This window comes from Vulpes lagopus, chromosome 9, assembly GCF_018345385.1.
Source record: "Vulpes lagopus strain Blue_001 chromosome 9, ASM1834538v1, whole genome shotgun sequence".
In the NCBI taxonomy this organism is placed as follows: Eukaryota; Metazoa; Chordata; class Mammalia; order Carnivora; family Canidae; genus Vulpes; species Vulpes lagopus.
The window spans coordinates 78334022-78360281 of NC_054832.1; positions in this window are offsets into that span (position 1 = coordinate 78334022).

The following is a 26260-nucleotide window of genomic DNA, read 5'->3' on the forward strand; positions in this document are numbered from 1 at the left end:
ATATTATTATTATTTACATGCAAATAGACATTTAAAGAATATATGCAAGTATATGATTCTTCCTGCACCTGATTTTTAGATATTGAAAAGTGGAAAGTTGAAAATTAAGACCTAGATATAATTTTGGTCTTTCTTTCCATCCCTATGGTATATCTCCTATTCTCTGGAAAATCATTTAAGTTTATTATCTCCGGTTGCATTCCACCCCTCCCAATGAATAATTAGTTCCCCCAACATGTCTCATCTTGATGAGGGGCACCATTTAAAATATCAGGCTAAATCAGAAAATACATAAATACAGAATATAATGTTTTAGCAATTTGTAATCTTCCTAAAGTAAAAAATCAATAATATAGATGCACTTGATACCTCAAGATTTACTTTAGGAGTTATTTTGATGCATGCATTTGTGATTCAAAATAGTCCTTTTTTTTTCATAATAAATAGAAAGGAGGCATTCAATGTATATTTCTTCTAAGGGTTTGTCTTCTGCCTAGTATTTTTATGTGATGCATAACATTATGAATCATATTTCCACTGTTTATTTTAATCTCATCCTTTCTGAAATCAAGATAGGAGTTTTGGTTTGACAATGCCAATTTATCCAGCTTTTATACAGTAGAATATTTGGGGATACTATATTAAGCCCATACAATTATATATACATGTTTTGGAAAGTCATAACATTTTCTGGAAATCTAAGGAAATTCTGGAAAGTATAAGAAATATAATAAAAAATATAAGTATGTTTTTATGCAAATAAATACCTTTATTGAAAACAATTGCACTCTAAATGTACATATATTTATATTTATTTATATTAACTTATTACTAGCAATTTGAATAGTTTACTATGATTCTTTTAAAATATACAGGATCTAGAACATTGAAACTCTATAACCATATCTGTCAGGCCTTCCCCATTTTGACAGGTCAATTTAAATAACTTATATGAAAGCATTTTGAAAAATGTAAACCAATTTTTCCTATTTTTTAAAATTACAGCAGGCAAGAGAAAATTTCTCTATTTCATTACTCTTATGTTTTACTGGAAGTTATCATTTTGTTTAACAAACATTTATTGAGCACATACAATGATCAAAAAAGAATGGGTGCTTCTTAAACTTCCTCGGCCATTTTTTTCATTTATAAAATGAGACTAATGCCCATCTCACAGTGCTCTGATGAAGTTTCCTTGTTTTTCTTTTTTTTTTTCTTTTTAGTTTTTTAGAGAGAGCGTGCATACAGATGAGGAGAGAGGTGAGGGGTGGAGAAGGGGCAAGAGGGAGAGAAAGAGAGAATTTTAAGCAGGCTTCACACCAAGCCGGGAGCCTGAAATGGGGCTCAATCTCACCACCCTGAGATCATGACCTGAGCCCCATCAAGAGTGGGATGCTTAACAGACTGAGCCACCCAAGTGGCTCCGATGAGTTTTAAATGAGGCTTGCACACAAAAAGCCCAATATAATATTTTGCATAATTGCTTCCAAAATGTGATTTAAAAAAAATTAAAAAAGACTGGCTTTTTTCCATGAAAGATAAAAATCTACCTCCTTGGATACACTGTTTGTGGAAGAATAGTGTTGGGAAGGTGTGGGGAAGTGAGCAGCAAGGCGGGACAGTTTGCAGTTTGATCTGATTCCTTGAGAAATTCTCACATCCCTGCTCTACCCTATGTCTAGGTTTCTGCTTCCAATGATCAAGATATATCCTCGGCTTCACAGATCACAGGGAAGCCTTGGCTGACAATAATGACTTGTCAGACTTTGTTGTACACTGACTACTTACCAAGCATTATGCTAAACAGTTTCCATTCATTAATTTAATTAACACTGAGTTGAGAACTATTAATAATCCCAATTGGTGAGTCAGTGGAGATGGAAAGAAATTCAGTAACTGGAACAATATTACACAATTGTACCCAGGCAAGCCAGCTCAAAGCTTGTCTGTCTTTTTACTTATTTTATTGTTTTTATTTTTAACATTTGCTTTTAAGATATTTTTTCTGGTTACAAAATTTTCATTATACAAACATTTTTTTCCTTCATTTAAAATTAAAAGAAATAGTTTCCAGCTTTAGTGAGTTGTAATTGACATGTAATATTGTGTAAGCTTAAGGTGTACAAAGCATTGACGAAATTATATACTGCAAATATTATCATCATATATGAGCTAAAACTTTCATTATGACACAATTAGCATTTTTTTGTGGTGAAAGTATTTAAGATCTAATCTCTTAGCAATTTTCAAGTATATATTATAGTATTATTAACCATAATCACAATGTTATACATTTAGATACCAGCACATACTCATTTTATAATTGGAAGTTTGTACTGTGAACCAGCATCCTCCCATTTCCCTTCACCCCCGAAACCCTGATAACTACCATTCCACCTCGTGTTTCTAGCAGTTTGGTTTTTTTTTTTTTAGATTCCATTCCACATAGTAGTGATATCATATTGTATTTGTCTTTCTTTATCTGACCATATTACACTTAGCGTAATGTCCTTGCAGTCTATCCATGTTGTCGCAAATGCATAATTACCTTATTTTTTATGGCTAATATTCCACGTATATATGTCTACCACTTTGTTATGCACTCATCTGCATATCTAGCTATCACAAAGAATGCTATGACAAACAAGGCAGTGCAGATAACTCTTCAAGACTGTTCCCATTTTCCTTGGATAAATACCCAGCAGTGGTTACTGGATCATATGGTAGTTCTACTTTTAATTTCTTAAGAAAACTCCATACTAGTTTCATAGTAACCATTCACAATCCCCAAAACAGTGCACAAGTGTTCCCTTTTCAATATATCCTTGTCAACACCTATTACTTGTCTTTTTTAATGATAGTCATTTTACCAGGTATAAGGTGATATCCCCTTGTGATTTTGATTTGTATTTCCTTGATGCTTAATAATAATAAATACCCTTTCATATATCTTGGTCCATTTTATGTCTCCTTAGGAAAAATGTCTATTCCGTTCCTCTACTTGGTTTTTAATTGGATTGTTTGTTTTTCTATTGAGTTATATGAGTCATTTATATATTTTGGATATAAACTCCTTTCAGATATAAGATGTGAAAATATTTTCTCCTATTTTAGTAGGTTGCCTTTTCATTTTGTGAATGATTGCCTTTGCTGTGCAGAGGTTTTTTTTAGTTTGATGTCGTCCAAAATGTTTATTTTATTTTATTTTATTTTATTTTATTTTATTTTATTTTATATTTTATTTTATTTTATTATTTTATTTTATTTTATCATTTTATTTTATTTTATTTTATTTTATTTTTTTATTTTATTTTATTTATTTTATTTTATTTTATTTTTGCTTTTGGTGTCAAACCCAAGCAATCCTTGTCAAAACCTGTATTATTCTAAGAGTTTTATGGTTTTAAGTCTTATGTTCAAGACATTAATCCACTTTGAGTTGATTTCTGTGTATAGTATAGGATAAGGATTTAGCTGCTGTTGATTTTTTTTTTTTTTTTGCGTGTCGCTCTCTTGCTCTCTTGTTGTCCCACCACCATTTAAGAACAGACCATCCTTTTCTCATTGTAATATTCATGGTTTTCTTGGCTCTCTGTTCTGTTCCATTGATCTGTTTCCCTTTATGCCATTACCATACTATTTTGATTACCATAGCTTTGTAATGTAATTTCAAATCAAAAAACATGATGCCTCCAACTTTGTTTATCCTCAAGCACATGTTGGATCTCCAGGATCTTTTGTGGTTCTATAATAATTTTAAGATTTTTTTCTGTACCTGTGAAAAATTCCATTGAAATTTTGATAGAGATTGCACAGAATCTATAGATTACTTTGGGTAATATGGACACTTTAACAATATTAATTCTTCCAGTCCATAGGAATGGGATATCTTTCCATTTATTTGTGTCATCTTCAATGTCTTTCATCAGTGTCTTACAGTTTTCCTCGCATAGGTCTTTCACCTTCTTGCTTAAATATATTCCAAAATATTTTATTCACTTTTGATGCAATCATAAATAGCATTGTTTTCTTGAATTCTCTTTCTGATTGGGCATTGTTAGTGTATTGCAGTACAACTGATTTTTGTATATTAATTTTAGTATGCAATTTACTGACTGTTGATTTGTTCTAAGTTTTGGGTGGTCTTTATGATTTTCTTTATAATACCATGTCATCTTCAGATAAAGACAATTTTACTTCTTTTCCAATTGGATGATTATTTATTTTTCTTGTCTAATTCTTCTGGCTAGGACTTTCAGCAACTACTATGTTGAATAAAAGTAGAGGAAATGCACATCCTTGTCTTCTTCCCAATCTTTCAAGATTTAAGGAAAAAAAATTCAAGTTTTCATTGAATATGATGCTAGCTGTGGGTTGCCATATATGGATTTATGTCGATGTAAAATTCCCTTTGAGAGTTTTTATCATGAAAATATATTTATTTTTGTCAAATGCTTTTTCCTGCATCTATTGAGATTATTATATGACTGTTATCCTCCATTTTGTCAATGCAATTTATTACATTGTTTGATTTACAGATGATGAAACATTTTTGTATCCCTGTAATAAATTCTACTTGATAATGGTGTATGATTTTCCTAATGTATTATTGAATTTGGCTTGCTAATATTTTATTGAGAATGTTTAAGTCTATGTTCAGCAGGGATATTGGCCGGTAGTAATCTTATTTGTGTCCTTGTCTGCTTTTAATATCAAGGTAATGTTAGCCTTATAAAATGAGTCTCCTCTCCCTCTTATTCTATTGGAAGCACTTCCTTCTATTTTTTGTAAGACATTGGGAAAGACTGATATTAAGTTTTATTAAATATTTGGTAGATGAATTCTACCATCATCTTCTAGTGAAGATGGATGGTTTGAGACTTTTGTTTCTTGGGAAGTTTTTAATTACTTATTCAACCCCCCTATTAGTAATTAGTCTTCGGATTTTCTATTTCTTCATGTTCAACATTGTAGGTTGCATGTTTCTATGAATTTATCCATTTGTTTTTAGGTTGTGCTATTTTTTTGCCATGTGATTATTCATAGGGATCTCTTATGATTCTTTGTATTTTTGTGCAATGCTGCCTCTTTCATTTCTGATTTTATTTTAGTACTCTACATTTTTTTCTTCTTTAGTCTAACTAATAGCTGCTAAGTCTTAAGCCCCTGGGTTAAAGCTAATTGCAAGCAAAAATTAGCTAAAAGGATTGCTGAAGACTGCTAAAATTAGCTAAAATTAGCTGAGGACTGCTCCCTCAGTTAGGGATGCCCAATCCTGGAGAATATTTCACAGGTACTTGACAAGAACATTTTTTTTCTTTTTTGCTGCTGTTGGATGGGATGTTCTATAAATTTCTATTAACTTTACTTGGTCATGCATGTAGATTATGTCCAATATTTTCTTATGGATTTTCTGTCTTCCTAATCTATCCATTGTTGAAAGTGTGATATTGAAATATCTTAGTATTATTGTATTGCTGCCTATTTCTCTTTTTATGTTTGTTTATATATTTGGTTGCCCCATGCTTAGTGCATAAATATTTACAAATGTTATACACTCTTGATGAATTGATCACTTTATCATTATATAATGACCTTTTTTGTCTCTTACTATGGTCCTTCACTTAAGGCCTATTTTGGCTGATATAAATATAGCTACTCCTACTTTCTCTTGGTTTCCACTTATACGGACTATCTTTTTCCATCCCATTATTTTCAGTTTATATGTGTTCTTAAAGCTGAAATGAGTCTCATGTAGGTAGAATACAGTTGAGTCTTATTTTTTAATTCATTCAACCCTCTATGTCTTTTGATTAGAGAATTTATTCCAATTACTTGTAAAGTAATGTTTGATTAATCTGAACTTCCTATTGCCATTTTGTTAATTGGTTTTTGGTTATTTTTAATCATTTTTCTTTTCATTTCTTGTTCCTTTCCTTTGTTATTTAATGATTTTCTGTGGTAGTATGTTTAGAGTCCCTTCTCTCTTTTTTTGTGTGGATCTACTATAGTTTTCTGCTTTGTGGTTTCCATTAGGATTGTATAAAACATCTTATATTGGTAACAGTCTATTTTAAGCTGATAAAAACTTAATTTCAAACACATTGAAAGCTCTACTTTTTTACCTTCTCCAACCACATTTCATGTTTTCTGTATCAAAATTTACTTTTTTGTACATTGTGTTTCCACACAGAGCCAAATGATCTGGGAAATCCAGCTCTGTGTGGCAGATACAAAGCTGGTGTGTGAACATGTGTCCTGGCTCCTTGCAAGGAAATACTGGCAATGTAGAGTGGCTTAGAGAGGATGGACAAGAGAAGTGCCCACTGGCTTCCCTAGTTTATGGAGAGGATCACAGTTAGTTTTTGTTTCAATGTCAGTATTTTCTCCTTTATGCAATGTGCAGAATTTGCTCAGCTAGGTTCTGGGTTTCTTTAGGAGGGAATTGCTCCCTGTACATCTGTTCATGTGTGCTTGTGTAGGGAAAAAGGTTTAGGAACTTACTACATAATTATCTTTAAAACCCTCTCAAAACTTTCACTCTTACCTACTATGTTTACATGAGATTGTGTGTGTGTGTGTGTGTGTGTGTGTGTGTTTGTGTGTTGGTGTGAACTCCAGGTAACAAAGATTATCAGCTATTGCTTTACTTAGCACTCATTTTTCTTTTCCTTTCTGCAATACTGATAACCTAAAAAAAAGAAGAAAATTAAATAGAGTAACACAGAAAAGAACAAAGGCTTCAATTATATTCAACTGAAAACAAAAATATGATGACTAAAGGAAGTTGTTTAAGTTGCATAGAATTTGTACTCCTGAAGAAAAAAAAAATGGAACTGAAAAATATTTATATATGTGATTCAAGAAAATTCTCTTGAAATAAATTTGCAAATTTATTTTTTTTTTATTTTTAAAGATTTTATTTATTTTTTCATGAGAGATGCAGAGAGAGGCAGAGACATAGATACAGAAGCAGATTTCCTGTGGGGAGCCCAAATTGGGACTTGATCCCAGGACCCAGGGATCATGACCTGAGCCAAAGGCAGATGCTCAACCACTGAGCCACCCAGGTGCCCCTAAACTTGCAATTTTATTATTTTATTTTTTAAGATTTTATTTATTTATTCATGAGAGATGCAGAGGGAAAGACAGAGACATAGGCAGAAGCTGGATCCTTGTGGGAAGCCTGATGCGAAACTCCATCCCTGGACTCCAGGATCATGACCTGAGCCAAAGGCAGACATTCAACCGCTGAGCCACCCAAGCACTCCAAACTTGCAACTTTAAATCAATAACCACATCCTGGTAACACATGACTTTCGAAATAATGAAAAAATACTACTCACCAAGGCAAAAACAATAGTCAGTCATTAATAAGATAAAATTGAGCTTAGCATTTAATTTCTTTATAACAACATCCAAGCTAAAAAGCAGAGGAAGGATCCTTCTGATGCTTGTGGAAATATGTGTAAGTCCATAATGTAACATCCTTTTCTGAGTATTCTCCTTGGAGATGGCAGAGGGTGGTATCTGCTTTGCTTAAACACCCAGTGGAAGGAGATCTGGCTTAGGCTATGACATCAGTAGTGACATGCTAATGGTTCACACAGGCCTATTTGATTTAAAAATTTTGATTAAAAATTTTCTCTTTTGCTATATCATCTTTTAAGAGTCACTTTTCTGCTCCTTCTTGTCTACCATCCTCCTCCTTCCCATCTTTAACTGCTGTCCATGCCACCTTAGCTCCAGGTTTATCGCCATCCTTTCTGCACAATGATTCTCTTCCTCCTCCCTCTTGCTCATGATCTCTTTCCTCTTCTGGCATGCCTTCTTGTCAGTCTCTCATTCCAAGTTTCCTCTCTACCATTCCCATCAGCTGACATATCTCTTTCTTCTTCTGACTCTTCAGTACTTTTCTTTCCTCAGCTCCTTTGTTGGGATCTGGGGCATGGGCAACTAAGATTGTTTGACTTTGCACCAAGGGATCCAAAGCCATGCATTGAGAAAAGTGTCAAGATCTGATGGCTCAGGCTAAAAATATACACTAATCAGTGTAGAGATTTCAATAGAATGTAAAGGGAAGAGATTCAAAAAAGTATGAAGTCAAAGGGCAGTGTAACACCCCTTTTAATAATATATAATTTATATATAAATTATATATATAATATATAATATATAATTATATATAATATATATATTATATTTATATATATTTATATATATATAATATATAATATATATAATAATATATAATGGCATTGGTTTAAAGAGATATTCTGAGAATAAATATTTGCATTGTTGAAACAGTAGTCTTTGATTATTTTGAAATTATTTTTGGCTGAGTGGTCTGTATTTTAATTTAATATAGACCCTAGCAATGGGTGTAACCTAATGAGTAATATACTTACAAATATCACAGTTTAGAAGCTATCATCTAGAATTTTTTAGATATAAAGTGTTCAGATATCTCTTGTGATAAAATAATTACCCTCTATCTGATTCTAAAATGTGTTTTAAATCTGACTGTCCAAAGTTTGGACTTATAGTGGAGTAGCATACACAAAAAAGACTGGAATATATTTTGCTATCTGATAATCTTGAACTCTTATAATGAAACAGAAAATTTCATTTTGGGAAATACATATTGTAGCAGTCAGAGAACCAGAATTACATAGCCTTTAAATAATTTCACCAAACTGAAGAGGTTTACAAAAAGTTCTACTAAAATTGCTAATAGAGAATTTGTTTTTTATTCTTTGTGGATAACCAGTCTTCTAATAAATTGAGTGACATTTTTGATGCTTAAAAGAGGTTAATGCCAAGAACTCATTAAAAAAATATGCTTGATAGACTCATCTAAAAATTTAAATATGGTAGTATTAATTTGGGTGAACAGAAAAAGTAAGTGATCTAAAGTCCCAGGGCAAAGCAGGGCCCAGTAGCTCAGAACATCAAGGTCAGGCTTAAGGGCCAGACCTGACGGACATGTAGACTCACCAGGAGCAGGATATTACCAAACCGATTGCAGAATCAGTTTATTGATCTTCCACCGACCAGAGGTCTATTTTGGGCCTAGGCCCCAGTTGCTTTTACTTGAATTTAAATAAACCAAGGCCTCTACTAGAGTAAATTTTTTAGCCAAGAATTATACACTTCAGTGAATTCTTCTTAGCCTAGAATTTAATATTAAATCCTTTTAGTCCTTCCCTTGCAATGCGTTATTTCAGGAACTTATTATTTCTCTCTGCTCATTACTATAGGCATCTTTGAAAAGGAATTCAAAATGTCACAGTTTATAAGTTCCTAAACCAGGTTATATATATTGGAAATAATACCATAGTTTTATTTGATAAAACCATGATGAAAATATCCCATCTTATGTTTTCATTTTACAGTGCTATTAATATTTCTAATATTTATGTTCCTTTTTCTTATGCTTTCTTCATATGCTGGTTCATTGGAATTTATTATACTTCTCCAAAAAGTATTATAAAAAACTATTTTATTCCCAATATTTTAGTCTTTATGGAAAATAATTTCTTCCTTTCATTTTTAGAATGATTGCCAAGGGTTCTTATTGCTTTCTAACCTATTTGTAAAAGGATCCTTTCCCTCAGTAGCTGGCAATTCTCATGTAAGAGGAAGTCTTATTATTATTATTTTTTGAAAGAGTGTGTGCAAATAGGGGAGGAGGAAAGGGTGAGGAAGAGAGAATCTTAAACAGGCTCCATGCTCAGCCAGGACCCTGATGCAAGGCTTGATCTCATGACCCTGAGATCATGACCTGAACAGACACCTAACTGACTGAGCCACCCAGGTGCCCCCACTCTTTATTTTAAATGAAATGAGTGACATCAGTAAGATGGCACATAGAAATTCCAAGGACTTGCCCCCTTCCAGACACAATAATGTGAACAATTATCCAATACAAAAATAACTTCATAAGACCTAAATATTCCAGATGAGGGATTGCAACATCTGAGTAGAGAATAGAAATAAAAAGAGATATAAGAGGGTAGGAAAAAAAAAATTCACCTTACCCATCACCCCTCCTCAAGATTGGACAGCCGAGTGTATCAGACATCCTCCCCACATGGGAAAGGAAAGAGAAGTAAACACCTGAATTTACCACAGCACCAGTACCAGGTCCACATCAATACCAACCTGGCCTTCACAGACCTCCAGACTGGCTCCAGGGAACTCAGATCCCAGCCTGCCCTGGCATCATAACAATTCCCACAGTATCAGGCTCCAGACAGACTCCCCAGCTCCAAATTCCTGACCTACACCAATACCAGCTGAGCCCCAGGAGTTTCAGGCTCTAAGTGGGCTTCTGCTGATGCAGGTTTCCCACCTGCCTCAGGGACACACCGGTCCCAATGTGATGATGTTTTCTCATTGGCTGAGTTCCCGGGGAAGAAGCCATGTACACCCTTCCTTGTTGGAGTCCCTCATGATGGTTCTTGACTATTCTTCTCTGTTGAAGATTCTTCTCTGGGAGTCTGCAATTGACTATTCATTCTGTAATTGTCATAGGTGGTATGGTTCCCCTTTCTGGTCTCCTCTCTATCCCTTCATTCCATTTTACCAAGGTTTTTCTTTATTAATTTTCACAAAATATAAATAAATTGTCAAGTTCATAGACCAAAGGCAATGACTAAAAGACAGAAAATCACAAGGGCTATAGAACATTTCCTATCTCCGTACCCTCACCACATTACTAAAGCCTATTTACATCAGTTCTTCTTACCCAGTATACCATATCTGGCTATCAAGAAAAATTCTAAGGCATACCAAAAGTCACAAAACACAATTTTTTTATTTTTATTTTTTAATTTTTTACAAAACACAATTTGAAGAGAAAGCAAGCATCAGCACCAGAAATGGCAGGAATGCTGAAATTATAAAGTACGGAATTAAAACAACTATGATTAGTATGCAAAGGTCTCTAATGAATAAAGTAGATAGCATGCAACAATATATGCACAATGTAAGCAGAGATATTAAAATCATAAGAAACAAACACAAAGAAATCTGAGAAATCAAAGCAATGTAACAAAAATGGAGTGCCTTTGGTGAGCTTATTAGTAGACTGGACATGGCTGAGAAAAGAACCTTTGACCTTGAGGATATCCTAAAAGAAACTTTCAAAACTGAAAATGAAAAAGAATAAAGACTGAATAAAGTAGAAAAGACTATCCAAGGACTGAAGGACAGCTACAAATGTTGGACTACATTAATTATGGGAATGGTAAAAGGAGAAGAGGAAAAAAAATAGAAAACAGAGAAAAGAAGCACTAATGATTGAGACTTTCCCCCAAACTGTTGTCAGACATCAAACCACAGTTACAGAAAGCTCAGAGAACACCAAGCAGAATGAATGCCAAGGAAGGAAGGAAGGAAGGAAGGAAGGAAGGAAGGAAGGAAAGAAGGAAGGAAGGAAAGAAGGAAGGAAGGAAGGAAGGAAGGAAGGAAGAGAAAGAAGAAGAAGAAGAAGAAGAAGAAGAAGAAGAAGAAGAAGAAGAAGAAGAAGAAGAAAGAAAGAAAGAAGAAGAGAAAGAAAGAAAGAAGAAAGAAAGAAAGAAAAAAGAAAGAAAGAAAGAAAGAAAGAAAGAAAGAAGAAAGAAAGAAGAAAGAAAGAAAGAAATTTCAGGAGGTCATATCATTTTAAAATTATACAAAACTGGAACATTTGAGTGGGTCAGTTGGTTAAGTGTCTGACTTGATTTCAGCTCTCAGGTCATGGTCTTAGGGTTGTGAGATCTAGCCCTGTGTGGGGCTCTGCACTGAGTAGGAGCCTGCTTGGGATTCTCTCCCTCTCCTTCTTCCCCTCCCCACCCAGAAAAAAATAAAGAAAGAAAAAAAAAACTATAAGAAATCAAAGATAAAGAAAAGAATTCTAAGGAAGTTACAGGGGAAAAAACACATTACCTATTGAGGAATATAGTTAAAAATTACATCCACTCTCTTCTCAGAAACCATGCAAGAGGAGAATGGAGTGAAATATTTAAAATATTGAGAGGAAAAGACAACTCACTAGAATTCTGTACCCTGAGAAATTATCCTTCATTAATGAAGGAGAAATACTTTCTCAGACAAACAAATATTAAGGGAATTTGTTGGCAGTAGACTTGTTTTGCCAGAAATGTTAAAGGAAGTTCTTCAGAGACAAGATAAATAATAACATTAGAAACTCAGATCAAAAATGGAAGAAGAACATCAAAAAAGGAATAAGAGTAAGTAAAATAAAAACTCATATTTCTTTATTCTTAATTGATCTAACAGATTAGATTTTGCCTAAAATAATGGGAACAATATGTTCAATTATGCATGCTTATATCATATATATGTATATAGACTTATGCATGTTTTTGTATATACACTTATGGATGCTTATACATAGGTGAAAGTAGGAGAGCAATGAAACAATAATTAAAAGGACAGAAGGACAGAATTAGGATTATTTTGTTATAAGGCACTCATACCACCCATGAAGTGGTGAGTGTTTTTTCAAAGTGACTTAGATTAGTTGTAAATGTATATTGCAAACCCTGGGGCAATCACTGCTGATATGCTAAAAGGGAGAGAAAATAGAATCATATAAAATGTTCGATTAAAATCACAAAAGGCATAAAAAGAATGGAAGATGAAATAAGAACAATGAATAAGGGCAAAATTTAGAAAACCATAACAAATATGGTAAATATTAATCCAAGTATATCAATACTCACTTTGAACATCAGTCATCTAAAAGTGCCAATTAAGAGACAAATTGTCAGAGTGGATCAAAAAACATAGCTCAACTATGTGTTGCTTACAAGAACCCATTATAAATATAAAGATACACATATTAAAGGTAAATAAATGGAAAATAAACCATGCTAACAGTAAATGACAGAAAGAGGAACATATTACTTTCAGACACAGTAGACATCGAAGCAAGGAAAGTTGCTGGGGAAAAAGAAAGATATTAGGAAATAATAAAGAGTTAATCTTCCAAATATATATTTACAAATAAAGCTGTTTTTAAAAATAAACTGTGATCTGGGGAAAGACTTGCAAAGATTCTAAAAAAATTCACATGTTGCAGATAAAAAAAAATCATAAAGTTGCATTCCCAGAAGGCCATGTCCAGGTCTTTCTAGGTCAGTGTACTTTTAAGTAGAATATTAAAACATTTGTACTATCGATATACCACTCTCATTTTTACTACGATAATTTTAGTTTTTGTTAAGTCAATATTGTTAACAATTATTAAGTTAATATTTATGCAGTCCCTGTTCCCCAGTTAACTGTCTGCTCCGTGAGGGTAGAACCTTGTCTGTCTTTGTAAGTGCTGTAACCTTATTACCTGTCAGTATCTAGGTCATATTTGTTACTCAGGATATATTTGCAGGAATGACGTAATGGAAATATGACAATTATATGGTTGGCAAATACAATACAAATCACTTTAAAAAGAGGAAAGCAATGATAATAAGCTCAGGTATTATTGTGAAGTCAAAATATATTAAGTCAAAATAACCTTACACTCTAAAGGAGCTAGAAAATTAACAGGGAATAAAGCTGAAAGCCAGCAAAAGGGAAATAATAAAGATTAAAGCAGAAATAAATGATATTGAAACAAAACCACTAGTAGAACAAGTCCACTAAACTAAGAAATGGTTCTACAAAAGAATTAATAAAATGGATACCCCCCTAATCTGACTTATTATAAAGAAAAGAGAAAGGTCCCAAATAAAATCACGAATGAAAGTGAAAGATCACATCAACACCACAGAACACAAACTATTATAGGAGAATATTATGAAAATTATATGCCAACAAATAGGGTAATCTGGAAGAAATAGGCAAATTCCTAGAAACATATAAACTACCAAAACTGAAACAGGAAGACATGAAAAATTTGAAAAGACCCATAACCAGAAAAAAAAAATTGAAACAGTAATTAAAAATCTCCCAACAGGGATCCCTGGGTGGCGCAGCGGTTTGGCGCCTGCCTTTGGCCCAGGGCGCGATCCTGGAGACCCGGGATGGAATCCCACATCAGGCTCCCGGTGCATGGAGCCTGCTTCTCCCTCCGCCTGTGTCTCTGCCTCTCTCTCTCTCTCTCTCTGTGACTATCATAAATAAATAAAAAATTAAGAAAAAATTAAAAAAAAAAAATCTCCCAACAAACAAAATTCCAGAATCAGATAGCTTCTTCAGGGAATTATATTAGACATTAAAGAAGAGTTAATACCTAGTCTTCTCAAGCTTTTCCAAAAGAAAGAAATGGAAGAAAAACATCCAAACTCATCCTATGAGGCCAGCATTTCCTTGATTCTAAAACCAGACAAAGATATCATAGAAAGGATAATTACAAGTTAATATCTGTGATGAACATGAGTGCAAAAAGATACTAGATTCTCAACAAGATACTAGAAAAATTAATCAAACAGCATATTAAAGGAATTATTTACCATGACCACATGCCATTTATTCCTGGGCTACAAGGCTGATTCAATTTGTAAATCAATCAATGTGATACACCACATTAATAAAAGAAAGGATAAGAACCATATGATCCTCTCAATAGATGCAAAGAAAAAAAGAAGCACTTGACAAAATACATCATCCATCTTGATAAAAACACTTAATAAAGTAGCAATAGATGGAACATACTTCAACATCAGAAAGGCCATATATGAAAGACCCACAGGTAACATCATCCTCAATGGGGAAAAACAGAGACTTTCATCTACAGCAAGAAACAACACAAGGATGTCTGCCCTCACCATTACTCTTTAACATAGTACTGGAAGTCTAAGCCTCAGAAATCAAACAGAAAAAGAAATAAAAGGCATCCAAATCAGCAAGGAAGAAGTAAAACTTTCATTATTTGTAGACAACATGATTCTCTATGCAGAAAACTGCACTAAAAATTGCTAGAACTAATACACGAATTCAGCAAAGTCATAGGATATAAAATCGACATGCAGAAATCTGTTGCATTTCTACACACCCACAATGAAGCAGCAGAAAGCGAAATCAAGGAATTTATCTTATTTGCAATTGCACCAAAACCCATAAGATACGTAGGAATAAACATAACCAAGGAGATGAAAGACCCATACTCTGGAAATCTATGGTTTATTTATGAAAGAAACTGAAGACGCAAAAGAATGGGAAAGCATTCCATGATCATGGATTGGAAGAATAAACATTGTTAAAATGTCTATACTACCCAAAGCAATCTACACATTTAGTGCAATCCCCATCAAAATACCTCAAGCATTTTTCACAAAGCTAGAATAATCCTAAAATTTGTATGGAACCACAAAAGACTCTAGATAGCCAAAACACCCTTGAAAAATAAAAACAAAACTGGAGTCAACATAATTCTAAACTTCAAACTCTATTACAAAGCTAGAGTGATCAAGACAGTATGGTACTGGCACAAAATAGGCACATAGATCAATGGAATGGAATAGAGAACCCCAAAATGGACCCATGACTATATGGTCAACTAATCTTTGACGAAGGAGGAAAGAATATCCAATGGGAAAAAGTCTCTTCAACAAATGGTACTGGGAAAACTGGAAAACAACATGCAAGAGAATGAAACTGGGCCACTTTCTTATACCACACACAAAACTAAAGTCAAAATGGATGAAAGACCTAAAGACAGGAAACTAAAAATCTAGAGGAGAACACAGACAGAAATTTCTTTGAACTCCGCCACAGCAACTTCTTACTAGACAAGTCTCATAAGGCAAGGAAAACAAAAGCAAAAATGAACTATTGGGACTTCATCAAGATAAAAAGCTTCTGGGGGATCCCTGGGTGGCTCAGCGGTTGGGCACCTGCCTTTGGCCCAGGGTGCGATTCTGGAGTCCCGGGATTGAGTCCCACATGGGGTTCCCGGCATGGAGCCTGCTTCTCCCTCCTCCTGTGTCTCTGCCTCTCTCTCTCTCTCTCTCTCTATGTCTACCATAAATAAATAAATAAATAAATAAATAAATAAATAAATAAATAAATCTTAAAAAAAAAAAAAAAAGCTTCTGCACAGTGAAGGAAACAATCAACAAAACTAAAAGACAGCCTATAGAATGAAAGAAGATATTTGCAAATGAAATGTCTGGTAAAAGGTTAGTTTCCAAAATCTATTAGGAGTTTTTCAAGCTCAACACTCAATAAACAACCCAGGTGGGAAACCAGCACAAGACATGAAGAGAAATTTTCTGAAGAAGACATCAAAATGGCTAAGAGATACATGAAAAGATGTTCAACATCATTCATCATCAGGGAAATACAAATCAAAACCAGGATGAAATATCACCTCACCCATCGGAATGGCTGAAATTAACAACACAAGGAACAATAGGTGTTGGCGAGGATGTGGAGAAAGGGGAGCCCTCTCCCACCTTTGGTGGAATGAAAACTGGTGCAGCCACTGTGGAGTATAGTATGGAGGTTCCTCAAAAAGTGAAAAATAGAAGTATACTCTGACCCAGCATTGCACTACTAGGTATTTATCAAAGGGTGCAAAAATAGAGTTTCAAAGGGGTGCATGCACCTTGATGTTCATAGCAGCATTATCAACAGTAGCTAAATTATGGAAAGTCCAAATGTCCATGACTGGTAAATAGAAAAAGAGGTGGGGTGGAAATGGAGTATTACTCAGCCATCCAAAATAATGATATCTTGCCATTTGTAATGATGTGGATGGAGCTAGGATGTAGTATGGTAAGCAAAATGTGTCAGAGAAAATTAAATACCATATGATTTTACACATATGTGAAACTTAAGAAATAAAACAGATGAATATATGGTGGGAAGAGAGAAGGAAACAAACAATAAGAGTATTTTTTAAAAAGATTTTATTTATTGAGAGAGAGAGAGAGAGGCAGAGACATAGGTAGAGGGAGAAGCAGGCTCCAAGCAGGAAGCCTGATGCGGGACTCGATCCCAGGACTCCGGGATCACTCCTTGAACTGAGGGCAGGCACTCAAACTCTGAGCCCCCCAGGCATCCCAAGAGACTCTTAATGATGGATAACAAACTCGGTGTTGATGGAGGGGGGTGAGTGGGAGATGGGCTAGATGGGTGATGGGTATTAAGGAGGACAGTTATGATGAGCAATGGGTGTTGTATGTAATTGATGAATCACTAAATTCTCTTGAAATCAACATTGCACTATATGTTAACTAACTAGAATTTAAATAAAAATTTGAAAAAAAAATTAACTAAAACTTTTTTAAAGAAGTGAGGGAAAAAAACAAAAATTATCCTAATATTAATGAAATTCATACTTTTACAGAATAGCTGAATTAACAAAATTGAAGTTTATACCATATTTTTCAGATGTTAAGTTTGTTAAATTTGTCTTATGCCAAGATTTGTCTAGGAAAGAAATTTATATTTTCCTGAAAAAATTTCCATTCTGGGAATGAAGGAGGAAAAAAATCTAGTGCGTTGCTATATCATCTGAAAATTGTCTACTCAGTTACAAAAATAACAGAAGATAAAGACATTTTGACTAAGCATAAATACTGAGCATATGTTTATAATTTTCTTTGATCTTTGCAATTAAATATAATATTCAGAATTAGGGAGTTTCAACTTATTTAATATTTTCTCTTTTGAGTTCCTACATTACTTCATCAAGATAACTAGTTAATAGATAAATGTATATAAATCTATTATTCATGTCATCCTTTTGAGTTTTTTGAATGATAATAAAACTAACTTTTATTATGTACCAGAAAAAAATGAGGTTAATTAGATTAAGACCTAGAGTTTACTAGTGTTTTAGTTTACTAGTGTCTAAGCCTGATGGAATCCTACATAATTTTAATAGAATAGATGCGCAGTTTGAAATCCATTGCTGTAAATTTATAATGAGAACGATAACATATTAGTACCTATCAGCAGAATCAAACACACATGAACGCATGCACACACACCCCGACCCCCAACGCCTCCTTGTTCAGGAAACTGATAAGAAGCTTTAAATAAAGAGTTTAGAAGATGATATTGGGCATTGCTAAAAAATTTTCATCAAAATGTAAGGGAAGAGTATAATAAAGCAGAATCTCCATTTTAAAGGTTTAAATGGTAACTTGCGACACACCTAGGTCACCTTAGCCATTGACAACTTCCTTGAGATCATCTATACAGGAAAAGGTTTAGTAAAATGACATCACTGCCTTCGAACAACCAACAAGTTCTAAATCTTGTAACCCACAACCTTTTAGGTCAATATTTCTGAGGAAATCTTCAAAACATCAATAAGCCTAACTCATTTTAATAAATGAGTTAATTTAAAAATAAATGAGTTAAAAAATTAATAAATTAATTTTATGCCATTTGAAGAAATGAAGAGAACCTATCACAAGTTTTCTTTTCCACATGGTAACTAGCAGATAAAGTTTTCCTGTGATGTGTTAATATGAATTATTTCTAGAGGAAGGGAAAGAAAAGTTAACATATATATCAGTGTTTCCACCTTGAATTAAGAGAACAAAATCTCTTAGTTGCAGTGAGACAAAAGATAGAGAAAAGAAATTAAATAAAATTTATAAAATGTAAATAAAATATTCCTAAGAGGAGAGGATCTATATGGAGCAAAGTCTAATGTTAATTGTGGAACACAGAGGCAAGTGTCAAATATATGGAATGAAGTTCTAAGATAACAGCAACCAGTTCAAAAGCATTCCTCAAAGGTTGGGCCTCTCAATTGAAGACAGAGAGCCTTTAAATTCTTTTGAAACTATTTATTTAATGCTATGAAAAATATTTAAAAAGAAGGATTTTTTTTTTTATCAGCAATTTCAGAACATTACCCTAAGGACACTGATAAAATGTTGATACGATTTTCATCAATATGAAGTTGCATATGAGGGCATAAGAGCTGCATTTCAGCTGAGAAATTGGAGCTTTCTTCATGTACATGAGGCTTAGGGGTGTGAGAGCCTGGGATTTAGGACACTATCCTCAAAGTTAGGAAAGGGACTGTTGACAGAAGTTGTTTTGTGAACCATATGAGCCTTAACTCTGTATTTTTTGACTCTATCTTGTTTTTAGGAGTCATAAGGTATTTTTATCAGTACAGACCATGGCAATAAATTCCAGACCTAAAGTTAGGAAAATTCCATAATTTTGCCATAGTCTCAGTGATGCTGGGTACTTATGACAGTTACTGTGTGCCCCTAGGGAAGTCTTAGTGACCCGAAAATCATGTAGTTTCCAGTTAGCTGACGCACAGCTGAGGACAGCAGGGGACTTGGAAATGTATGGGGTTGGTTTAAATATAATCAGATAAAGCAGTGGATTTGGGGAGCAGCAATTTTGGAAGAAAAGGAAAACTTCCCCAGTGAATTCAGATTAAACAAAAATTGCCAAAGAGGAAAGGAATAATTGTATAATAAAGGTTTATACAAGATAGCTCAATTGCTAAAAGTTACAGGTTTTGATATTTGGAATCTCTGCTAGAAACATAAAAGAATTTTAATACTGCATTTGGAGTGAGATAGAATCCTAAGAGTTGCAAGGAGACGAAATCATATTTTTTTATAGTCTCATTTTAGAATACATTTTGGGTGCTTGGGCAAAGATAAAGTATATTTGAAGGTATAAATAGGTTTTCCTGTTTATGTTTGCTGAATTTAGTTTCAGTCTCTAAAATGCTAAGGTTCATTCTATATGAACTGCAAGCTGTTTTTCTTAAAAGTTTCATATTAATACAATTAAATAACAGCTAAATGATCTTTATCTTCAAAGCTCAAATTTCAAATAGGCTCATAGTAAAATCTTGCTTTCATAAAATCTCATATGTGTTTTCATATGACAAGGAACCTAAGAAGAATTGTGGTTAGGTGACAGGAATAAACTTTCTAATGAATTGGAGAATAGAAGTAATAGTGCAATAGGGTTTGCAACACTGAAATAATAGTAAGAAATCTTACATCGGTAATTTAAATGTAAGTTTCGACATTAATAAGATGTACAAACAAGTAAGATAACTTAGAAGTCAGCCTTCTAAGGCTAACTTTAGAAGATGATTGGACTGCCACTGTATTCATATGAAGGTGACTAGTCGATTATTGTCTTCAGTTCCCTAAAAATCCCTTATCAAGTCCCTTTCTGCCTTGTCAATATGTGAAAACATCACTGCAATTAAGCCATAATTAAGGAAATCATGGGTCACTTGGTCTTTTGTAACATGTATTGTGGGTTCAGTATAATGACCTCTTTTCCATCATTCAGAATCTGTTTATGTCAACACTTCAGCCTGTTTCTGCGAGGGAGATTATACCATTATCTCACAATCATCCAAATTTTGAGCTGATCTTAAAAAATTAAAATTTTAATAAGAATAAGTTTCAATGAGTTGGAATTACAATGGCTTTATAGCAACTGTTTTGCATATCAAAGTCATTCAATGAGTAGGTGTTCCAGCAAATAAGAGCGACAAAATACCAAGGTCACCTTTCTAAAGGTCGTCATTCTTTGGTATTTTGCTGAGGCCTTAAAACCAAAAGTTGATTTCAAGATATCCTCTCCTTTAATACAAGCCAAAGAGACATATTTATTCTGATTCTAAACTTCTAAAACCTCTTTTACTATATACAAGGTCATCTTTTTGTCCCACTTATACTTTTTTGTTCCTTTTGCCCATTCTCCTGTGGAGAACAAACTGGAGTCTCTCATGTCAAGCAGGGGCCTGTGTCAAGCAGTTAAAGGTACTACAGCTAGGAGACATCACCAGGACCACTGTCAGCTGACACTCAGAACTGTTTGATAACAAGCAGAACCAGAGGAGATCCAAAAGGGCCCAAGACCAATTAAATCCCTTTAAAAAGGGGAGGATTTGGGCAGCAAACTGTCAGACTCTTCCGACCTGACCTCTCTATGTCTGACCACTTCAAAAAGGCAACTGCCACTAAAGGCTTTGCCTGATTGATCTCTGAACAGAACTGGGGTCTGTCACTGCTTGAACATAATAAGCAGCAAATGCCAAGAGCCCATGTGGACCAGACTGAGGTCTTATCTCAACTGTGTGCCCACAGACCGACTTCACATTTGGTTCATTAACTTCCTACACCCTTCTGTTATCTTATTTGTTGTGTAATTGGTCTTATGTCCCACTCTGTGGGCTATATAAGAAGCCAAGTTTAATCACACGGTGAGATGTCATTGAGCTTGGAATCCTGAACATGCCTTATAAATGTGATTAACTTTGCTTTTTGATTGAATAAAGCTGACATTGTGGAAAGACACAACTCATGTGTGTGCCTTCATAGCACGCTCATGACACTCATAAACTTCCCCAAAACAATTTTATCCAGGTTTTTCACCCAGTATATAGTCACGTTAGACAATGTTCCCCTTTCATTCAGAGTCTAGTCAGAAGGCAGATACTGTATAGTGAAAGAAAAGAATTATTAAATATGAGATTTGAAGAAAGGAAATAGAGGTAAAGACAATTCTAGGGAATATGAAGTAGCTGCTACACGAAGCAGTAATGACCCATGTATGGAGGCAGAACACTCTAAGGAGGACACCTCTGAAGGAAGGACCACAGGAATGAAATCCAGGCCTCACTGGAGAAGGTACTGCTGGTGTCCACAGGAGGGGCAGGAAGTTTGGTTGGGGAGTTTGCTATCTGGGATGCCAGGGAAGACACCCCCAGGGAAGACCCACATCTCAAAACATCTGTGAGGACTCCTGGAGGATTATGGAGAGAGTTTCCCCACAAGGAGGTGCTGCACTATGGATTCTTCTGAGAAAACCCTCTCCAGGTTCTGGCAGAAACTGCCCATGAGGAGGGGTCAAGTGCTAGTGGCCATCACGTGCTCCAAGAGCCACCAAGAGGAGCGCAGAAGAACCTGGCAGAGACCCCTTCCCCTCCACTGTCCCTTCAATGCAGACTAACAACTAAAATAGCTTAACCCTGAGCAGTGTTACAGGAGGAATTCTTACGGGGTCCAGCTCCATAATTATACACTAGGTAATGGCAGGTAGAGCTAGAGCTGAGAGGTGATAAATGAATATCTTTCACATTTTACCTCCTTGGCTTCCAAGTGCACCTGCATACACACTTGAATTTCTTTCTTTTTTTTTTTTTATTGATTTCATTTATTTATTCATGAGAGACAGACAGAGAGAGAGAGAGAGAGGGGGGCAGAGACATAGGCAGAGGCAGAGGGAGAAGCAGGCTCCATGCAGGAAGCCCGATGCAGGACTCGATCCTCGGACTCCAGGATCACGCCCTGAGCTGAAAGCAGAAGCTCAACCTCTGAGCCACCCAGGCATCCCTCGAATTTCTATACAGCAGTAAGACAGTGCTCTTTCCACCTAATAAGATACAGCCATCCTTACTCCAAATCAAGAAGTTCTTTCATTTCCCCTTTAATTAGGACAAAGATAGTCTCAACAGCCATTATCTGTTATCTGTATTCTGATTCTTGAGTTATTCATTTCATTGATGTGATGGGACACAGTGGCAAGTGCTCCATTGTATAGCAAAAGGAGGAATGTGATCATTTCTACAAAGAATTGTTGCCCTACATGGGTTTTCTCTTGATAGGGAGATGCTAGTAACAAATAACCAATAGTGCCATGAAGGTAATGAACAAAGTAGGAGACAGACATGGAGTGAATTTTTTTTATAAATTTATTTTTTATTGGTGTTCAATTTGCCAACATATAGAATAACACCCAGTGCTCATCCCATCAAGTGCCCACCTCAGTGCCTGTCACCCAGTCACCCCCACCCCCCGCCCACCTTCCCATCCACCACCCTTAGTTCATTTCCCAGAGTTAGGAGTCTTTCATGTTCTATCTCCCTTTCTGATATTTCCCACTCATTTTTTTCTTACTTGGAGTGAAATTATTTTATACTGCTCTGTTTACACCAGGTGGTCAGGGGAGGACTTTCTAAGGGGCTGAGCCTGAAGAGATGACAAAGAGCCAGCCATTGAGAATGGTCGGGAGAGGAGTATTCTCAGAAAAAGAAAAACTAAACTAAATAAAAGTTCAAGGATGGAAAATGGTCAGCAGAATTACAAAATGAAAAGAGATTGACAATTTGCCATAGGAGTTGTGAGAAACAAAAGTGAGTTTGGAGAGATGGATAGGTATAGGATCATGTAGCATATGAATTTTATCTTTCCAATGTATGAACCAACTGATATCTTGAATATTTAAAAACTTATTCTCTCTTATTTTCTCTGCATGTATAAAAAAGTGAAAACTGATTTGTTCCATGATGCCCATTAAATCTGCTTTTGTGTGTTTGCATTCTGTGATTATATGATGAATTCTTTGCAAAATTACAACCTAATTTTTAGTAGTATCTAGAAAGGACATCCTCACATAAAAACTCAAATTTACTTACAAACTTTAATTTTACCATCTGTAATTAGAATTAGAAATCATTCTAGCAGCATAAATAATCCCAAAGCACTGGGTGCTTTGAATTATTTTTAATGTTGCTAAATTACAAAATGAGCCCCCTACATGATGTAACACCACCACGTGCTAAAGAAAAGTTATTATGTTAAGCTAAAGTATACGCATACCAATTCTTCAATACTTTAGTTATGGTTGTTAAAGTGATCACATAAGAAAACATTTGTTATCAAAGGGAAAGAAATGTAAATGGGAAATACATTATAAAAGACAAGTGCAACAAGTCAATGCTAGTGCCCCAAACACTATAATTCCTATAGAAACTAAGTATTTATTAAAGAAATTGTGAGGAAGTTCAAGTATGAGGTTTTCTTTTTTTCAAAAGAAATGAAACAAAAGACTAAATAAAGAAAGCAAAAACACTCATCTTTTATATCTGTTGCACTCCAGCTTCATCAGCATAAGCCTTAAGTTATATTTTTCACTTTTTTTTTCTAATAAAGGTGTAATCTTAGACTACTTTGTTATGGGGAAAATTATTATTAGTGAAAAACATTAATTTAGTAATTCTGTAAATAGAATAAAAGAGACATTTAACATAAAATGTGAATGAATATATGGGGGTGCCTGGGTGGCTCAGTTAAGCATGTGCCTTTGGTTCAGGTCATGATCCTGAGGTGCTGGAATCAAACCCTTCATTGAGCTTCCAGCTCAGCAGGTTGTCTGCTTCTCCTTCTTCCTCTACTCCCCGTCCCCCCACTCATGCTCTGTCTCTCAAATAAAATATTTAATAAATGTAAATATATCAATATAATGCAGGTAATTTACATGACATAAAACTTACATAAAGTACATCGTATTAATGGTAGCAATACAATCCAGGACAAGAAAGACACTTGAAAGAAGATTTTGGATATATAGACAAACAAAAATATAAACAAAGCACAAAGCAAGCAGCAGCAGAATAAATAGGATAATGGCAAAATAATACCCTTTACTTGGCTTGTCATGGTCATTGATGTTGAGTCATTGCTAAATTAAATGCATTTAAATCTAGCTCTAATTGCCACGTTACCACAATAACATGGCTACGAGACAATTAGTTGTTGTTGTTGTTGTTTTACCCCCAGGGAATGTGTAAATTCCTTGTTTTTGTTGATTTTCATTTTGTTTTGATTCTCAGTAAGTTACAATGTGTTAATTCATTTGAAAATAAAGAGTGGGTGAGCAAATGGCAAATTATTCCTTAAATTAGGTATTGTCATCTAATTTCAGTTTACATAGGACATTTTCCTACCTCATACAAAATAAACAAGTTTAAATTGAATGCGCTTCACCTCATAAGAAATAAGCACAGAGGTGCCTGGGTGGTACAGTTGGTTAAGCGTCTGACTCTTGGTTTTCGACTCAGGTCATGGTCTCAGGGTTGTGAGATTGAGTCCTATGTTGGGCTTTGTGCTCAGTGTGGAGTCAGCCTAAAATTCTCTCCCCTTCTTCCTTTGCCTCTCCCTCCTACTCTCTCTCTCTAAAATAAACAAATTTTTAAAAATATATGTATTTGAACAAAAGTATGGCAAAATGTTTAAACCACATTTGGAAAAATAAATTTTGAGCTCTGATATCATTCATAAAATATTAAAAGTGAATGCAACCATTAATTTATATTACCAGGATGGGACCTCAAAATATTCGATCTATAGCCTCCATGAAGGAAAATTAACTCAATATTCTTGAATGTTTTACGATGTACCCAAGTACCTGTCTGTGCTCCTATTACCATGCACTTCCATCAGCCAGGAAGGATAACATATTGTTGGGCACTGGAAGGAGATTCTGGCTTACTTTGTCATATCATATGTACTCTGCAGCAGTCCAAAGTATAGAGAGTGGCTTGTCACAAAATATCTTCTACATCCCTGAAGGTTGAAGACCTTTCTTTTCCAAAACGATGGCTTTCTCAATAATTCAGAAGGGAGTCCACCGAGGAGTACAGCTGGTTAGACAACTTTCTAGATTGTTCAAAGTAATTCAGGGCACTGAAGAGATTAGGACATGACAGTCATCCCAATATAATCATGTTTTTCCTGTGTTGAATGAAATCAAGGTATCATTGTAAATTTATAGACAGCCAACTGACATGGCCAATATTCTTAGATTTTGTATGGAAAGGGAATAATTCCAGTCTTATTGCCAGTGATAACAATCTTTCAGACACCTCTGATACAATTTTGTATGGGAAAAGAGAAATATTGTCTCTTACACATGTTTATCTCTCTTGAATTGGGAGTTCTTAATATACCCCTAATTCTAGCTTGATACCTTAAAATTCAATATCAAGACAATTTTGATTTACCATTCTATAATGACCCTTTTATATTCAGTCACATATATATGCCCGGGAGAGATTTATTCAATTTCTGTCCATTCCTTTTAAGACTCTTAGATTAAAAAAAAAAAAAAATACTCTTAGATATTTTTTTCTTGCTTTCTGTGATAGGCAGTAAAAAATGATTCAAATTTATAATGAACTTTTTTTGTGATAAATGTTTGTGTGGGGGTTAAGGGGCTAAGATTTCTCATGCAGCAACTGTTGCATGCCAAGCATTATGCATTAAATAAACACACAGATGCGCATGCACTTAACATTGAGATAGAGATATGGTGAAGTATATACTTCATTGGATATTCATAAACTCCTTCCATTTAGTATTATAATATTGTGGTGTAGTTATTTTAAGTTACACATGAGGAAAGATCCTCAGAGTCTCAATCATGATAGTTCATGTCTATTAAGAGTTTATTATATATGCTAGATAGAGTATTTTCTCAGGACTGTTTTCATTTATAAATAACAACAGCCATA